Consider the following 6438-nt stretch of genomic DNA (forward strand, 5'->3'; position numbering starts at 1 on the left):
CTGTAATAGTAGGGAAAAAAGCACCAAACACTGGAATAATTTCCTCTGCTATTAAACAATAGAAAGTTTCCTCCGTTCAATTACATGAAAGTTCAAATAGGAAAATGAGAAAGTCACATATTGTCTTCTAGGGCCACGTACCTTGACACTATTGAAAATCAGGGGGATTTGGTCACTGGACTCCCTTGAAATTCCCAGCCCCATTAAACTCTGCCCATCCAGGCACCTGCTTCTCTGCTCCATTCCAAGCCCCATTCAGCAGGTGGAAAAAGAAGAGACGCTCTCACCCCCCCGCTCTGAGACACCAGGCGCAGCACAGGAGCCTGCAGGTCAGCACCAGCAGAACAGGGCGTGAGCATGCTCGCCTCATGCTAGTGCCTGAGACACTGACCAGCAGCGCAGCAGGGAAACTGCCTATGCCCAGCGCCCTGTACCGTGCACAGGGGGAAACCCCAGCAGCTATGCACAGAGCCCCTCCCTCTCCCACTCCTCCCCTTCTTGGGCACCAGAGTCACGCTCTACCCCAGCTGACAAGTGAGTGTATCTGGGCCTGTATTCAGTGCAGCGTCATGCTCCCAGCCACGCTCTGCAGTGCCACAGGGGCAGGGAGTAGGAAGTGAGATGGAGCAGGAAATGCACAGCTCTGGGAAGGATCAGATTTAAATTGAATCCGCAGCAGGAAACGGCAGTGCTGAGTGGGTGTGGGGATCGGGACCCGCTTTCCACTTTCAGACTGCTCTCCCCAGTGTCTCCTGCTCTCAGAGCTTGTCTGCAGGGTGGGCTAGTGCACTCAAGAGCAATGGGATTTCTAAAGGGCACCAGCAAGTTGCACGCGAACTGGCTCGTTTAGACTCTTCCTGGTGCCCACTGAAGTTTCCTTTGTGCACAACGTTTGGTGCACTGTAGAAGTGACACCCTGCAGTTGTGCACCACCACCCCCCACCACCCCCGTGGACAAACCTGCATTCACTCGGCAAAGACACCTACCTTCTACTGCTGCACTGGGCTGGGACTTGCTTTCTTGCTTGATGCTCACACCTGTGTGTATTACGAGAGACCTTCATGCCTCCTGCTCTGGAGCTTCCAGGGTTTATAGAGGAAAGCTGCCTCGCGCTGGCTCAGGCGGCTGTTGGGATCTCTACTGAGGCTGTTGATAATGATCCCAGTGAAAGCGCCCTCGGGAGGGAATTCAGTGCTATGTTGTTGTTAAAACAGTGTAAACATCAAGGCCACTGACTACTGAGGCCTGGTCTACACTACAGAGTTAGGTTGACGCAAGGAAGCTTATGTCAACCTAACTGTGGGAGTCTCTACACTTAAATTTTGCTCCTGCCGACGTAACTGTCCCACTACGCCAACTTAATAACGCCACGAGTGGCGTAGCATCAAGGTCCATGTAGTTAGATTGATGCAGTATCAACGTAGACACTGCGTTACTTACATCGACTGTTACTGGCTTTCAGGAGCCTTCCTCACAACAGCCTGCACTGGCAGTACAATCGATACCAGCGCTCCTTGTGAGGCCGCGCATTGCCGACACATGGAGCAAAGTGTAGACACACAAGTGATGTAATTACTGTGGCAGCTGTATGCCAACATATGTTAGGTTGACTTAATTTTATAGTGTAAACATGGCCTGAGTATAGCAGAATGCGTTCCTTAGGATTTGGCCCATAGAAGTTATTCTTTGCTGACTCTCTGGGCTAGATTGCCCATTCTTGGATGAATTAACAGGATTGATATATGTAAGACATGGGAGGGAATTGTTCTGCTCTACTCAGCACCGGTGTGGCCTCAGCTGGAGTGCTGTGTCCAGTTCTGGGTGCCGCACTTTTAGAGGGCTGGGGACAAATTAGATACAGTCCAGGGGAAAGCAACAAAAATGATAAAGAGTTTTAGAAAACCTGACCTATAAGCAATGGTTGAAAGAATTGGGCATGTTTAGACTAGAGAAGAGAAGGGTAGGAAGGATATGATCCCAGTCTTCACAGATGTACCAGGTCATTAGAAAGAGGATGATGAACAATTGTTCTCCATGTGTACCTAGGGTAGGACAAGAAGGAATCTATAACAAAATATGTAGGAGGTGGGAGGCACTGCGGAATCACAGAGCAACCTTGACCAATGGAGAGACCATTGGACTGGGACTATTCCCAGCTATGCTCCTGGCCTGCTGGTTGACTGTGGGCAAGTCACATTGCCGCTCTGTGCCTCAGTTTCCCATATGTAAAATGGGAGTATTGCTGTAAAGGTCTGGGGATCTGCTGATGAAAAGGACGATAGCAAAGATAGGTCTTTTGATTATTAGCGAGCCCCTGTAGCACCTCAACTGCAAATTTTTAAATGAGAACTACAGCTGTCTAAAATATGCATCCGAAGAAGTGGGTTGTAGCCCACGAAAGCTTATGCTCTAATAAATTTGTTAGTCTCTAAGGTGCCACAAGTACTCCTGTTATTTTTGCGGATACAGACTAACACGGCTGCTACTCTGAAAGCTGTCTAAAAGGCATTACAGTACCTTTTATCAACAAACATTTCTCCTTCTGTTTAAAAAAACTAGGAAATAAAATCTCAAAAAACTTTGTCAACGTAGAGTTAAAGTGCCTGGTGATAGCTCAGGCCCTTCCGGAATGCTGAGTTCAGCTAAACTCAAACTTCTGAAAACCAGGAAACACAGAGAGAAAATAAATGCCTACACAACCTTAACTCTGCCCTACTTGAGCGAAGCCCCAGAACTCCCATAATGGACACACTTTCATTCTGCTTTTTCACTAGAATAGACAGGCACTACGTGCACTTGCCCTGCACTCAAACACTCATCCCTCTCCCCAAAAAGAACACTACCCATGTAAAATTTAGAAGCCCCTTCACCCCTTTTCACAACCCCTTCACACAGGGTACCACCTAAACCTAGACTTCTCCCTATCCAGATTTAAATCCACAGATTGTTCTCATGTCCCACCTCACTACGGACAATGCCCATTCCAATACAGAATTGTATCCACTGTGGCAGCAGCAGGGAACTGGGGTTTTCTTGCCAGGGGTACTGTCAGTGGGGAGGTGGGTCTGTGCATTCACAAAGGGGCTTGGGCATTGAGTGTCACAACTCCTAACTTTTTGGTGCCTAGAAAAATCACAGGGCTGCACAAAGCCTGCGTGGTGCCCCTACAACGAAGGAGGAGAGAGCGGCACCTAAGAACGTGATCCATAGAAAGACCGCACACTCAGCTGAGAGACACCCGAGCTAGCCAATGGGAGATGACGAGCAGACGGGGGTGTCCTCAGCGCCACCCCTCTCAAGAAGTTCAGCCCTAAATCTGGGCTGGAGGGGGAAGCCTCGCTCTGCTTGGGACTCTCAGCCCCTCTCTGAGTTAGACACGGAAACCTCCTAGCTTTGAGTCCAATGTTTAGGCTACGCCGGGGTCACACCCTGGGTTCAAGTCCTCCAGCCTCAGGTAAGTACACTAACCACTGGGGTTACTGGCAATATTAGTGGGAGAAGGACTCCCACAGTCTCTCCCATTGAAGCTGTTCCTCTTGGCACAAATAATAAAAGAGGCCTTGGCCCAGAGACAGTAAATACGAAAAGGGCTCCATAGTCTGGAAGACGAGTGCTCCCCGGGATGTGGGAGACCTGGAATCCAAATGACTCTTTCATCATTTAAAATCTAGGAATCAATTAATTCAGATCCCGAGCCCCAAATAACCCCCTCCCCCAACCCATGCCACACACCTCCCCTCAACTGCCCACCCAGCCCCCCAGCTCCTGCTTAAACCCATCTAACCTCTTGCTGCCCCATCTCCAAATTACCCCCAACAGAACCTCTTGCCAGGGCCCCCCACCCATCCAACCTCCCTGTCACACCAATCCCCATCTCGCCAAAAAAAACACCCCCTGCCACAAAGCTCCCTAACCCCCCCCAGAAAACATTACCCTGCCCATACCCTCTGTGATGGGTTCCCCCAGGGTGCCACCTGGAACTGGGGTACCACTGAGCCCTGCTGACCCACCAGCCTGGGCTCCCTCTTACACTGTACTGCTGTGACAAGCTGCAAAGCCCTCCAGGCTCCAACCTGCACCTTCACCAGCACACATACCAGTATAGATACACCCAGATGCAGTTACATGCAGGCAGGCTCTCTGACCAGCCCCTGCACAGGAAGGCTACAGATAGGGCAACTACCAGCTCCTCAGGCACACACCCCCTCTGGAGTATAAACCCAAAATTATACCATCTTGTGCTGCATAGGGAATTGTACAGCGTAAGCTCATAAAATTTGACCACTCCCTTAATGTGGAGAGTATGCAAATGCCTTTTACCCCTGAGGTATGATTCCCACAATGGTTCAGAATAGAGCAAAAATAAGTTTATTAACTACAAAAGATAGATTTTAAGTGATTATAAGGGATAGCAAACAGATCAAAGCAGATTACCTAGCAAATAAACAAAAAACACAATCTAAGCTTAATATACTAAATAGAATGGATATGAATAGCAGATCTTCACCCTAAGAGATGACACAAGAAGGCTGCAGATTCTTAAGGGGCAAGCTGCACTTGCTTACACCTCAGAACTCCCAGGTGTTCCATTCACAGGCTAAAAATCCCTTTAGCCTGGATCCAGCACTTCCCCCAGTTCAGTCTTTGTTCCTCAGGTGTTTCCAGGTGTGTTGTTGTAGGGAGAGCGGATCCCAGCATGATGTCATTTCCCAATTTTATATCTTCTTCCCACTTGCTGGAAAGCTCTTTTGCTGTGACCTGGGTCAAATAGTTCCCATAGTGTAGTGCTATCTCTGAGAGGTTTCTATTGTACACAGTTCCTGGGGTAATCCTTGTGCTTGTGTGCATTTCCTCAATAAGCCATTAACATTGTTTGTCCTTTGTACTGTTGTACCTGAAATGCTGCTTTTGGGTGCTTTCAATCTCACGTTTCAGTAACACATACATAGCCAAACTTCATAACTTCACATACAACGATAGCACATACAATCCAACAAGATATTACTGTCTAGCAGATCAAGACTTTTAGAATGATACCTCACAAGGGACACTTTGTACTAAACATATCCTGGGGAATATTGGGGTGCCAGGATGTCACACCCTGCATACCCCAAACCCCTTCCTCCACCACTACTCACCATTCCCCAGCCCCATTCCTCAATAAAACCACTTCTTAAAACCTCCTACACCTCCATCCCCCAGCATCCTCAAATCATTTCCACACCCCAAACCTCCCTCTGTCTTCATCCCAGCCCGCCCCCCCACACTGTCCCACCACCCTTACTCCCCCCTGGGCCCTTCTGCAGCCCCCAAAACCCAGGTCCATCTACCCTACACATCACCCAGAATGCCCCCAACTCCTGGCTGCAACAACCCCCCTCTCCCTTCTTCAGCCGCTCCTGTCCCCTGGGGCTCACCCCAGAATGCCCCACAGGCCACCTCACCCCTTTACCCTGGCACCAGCTGGGGACCTTTCCCCTCCTTAGCCCGACCCTTGCTTGTCCCCTTCAGGTCATCGGACGGCTCAGCCCCCACTCACTCAGAGCAGCCCCCACAGCAAATCTCTGCTTGATGAGAGCCAACGGGCTGGAGCGGGGAGCTGGGCCGAGCTCCACAGGATGCTGCTGTGGGGTGAGCGGGGGGGCAGGCTGGCTCTCCAACCCCCCTTCGCCTCGCTGGCGCATCATCTCTGCATCAGGCCAGCATAGAGATTTGAGAGAGGGGCCTGGCAGTTTTACTGAGCTCCTGCAAAGGAGATCTTCACCACCCCCCAGGGCACTGGCTCTAAGGGAGCCTCCCCGGCTGGCCTGCTCTGGCCTTTGCTGAGCAGGAGATCAGTCTAAAATGACCAGAATGGACTGATTGCACCTTAAAAGCTATGACTCTCCGAGCTCCCCTCCCCTCAGGAAGAACGGGTTAACAGGGAAGCATGACTCTTGCAGGGTGGAGAGAAGGTGGGTGGGGGGAATTGTGAGTCCAAGGACCCCTCTCTCTCCTGTCCCCTGCTCAGATGAGTAGAAAAGAGCACGGTGAAAACCACAGTGATCTCCTTGGGGCACAGACCATTCCTCTCCCCTCTCTGGAAACAGCCCAGGACTGAGCAGTACACTTACACGCTAGTAATAAACCATAAACCTTAAACATCCGCAAGGAGTCTACAGTGAGACAGAGATGGGGCTTGTTAAGAACCCCACATACAGAGCTGAACAAAGGAAGGCAGCCTGCAGTGTGCAACAGCAACTCGTATTGGTCCTACAAAGCCCATGAACAACGATACAGATTCTTGAGCACCAGCCCCCGGCTCCCGGTCCGTTCACTTACTATTTATCAGAGCTGGTGACAACTTTTCAGTAACAGCAAATTCCAAGAGAACATTGAATTTTGATTAAAGAATTTTTTCATGGAAAATGTCTCCTTCCCTCACAGATGTTGATTTT

The sequence above is a fragment of the Terrapene carolina genome, unplaced genomic scaffold, assembly GCF_002925995.2.
Source record: "Terrapene carolina triunguis isolate 2854851 unplaced genomic scaffold, T_m_triunguis-2.0 Scaffold29359, whole genome shotgun sequence".
NCBI classification, from domain to species: domain Eukaryota; kingdom Metazoa; phylum Chordata; order Testudines; family Emydidae; genus Terrapene; species Terrapene triunguis.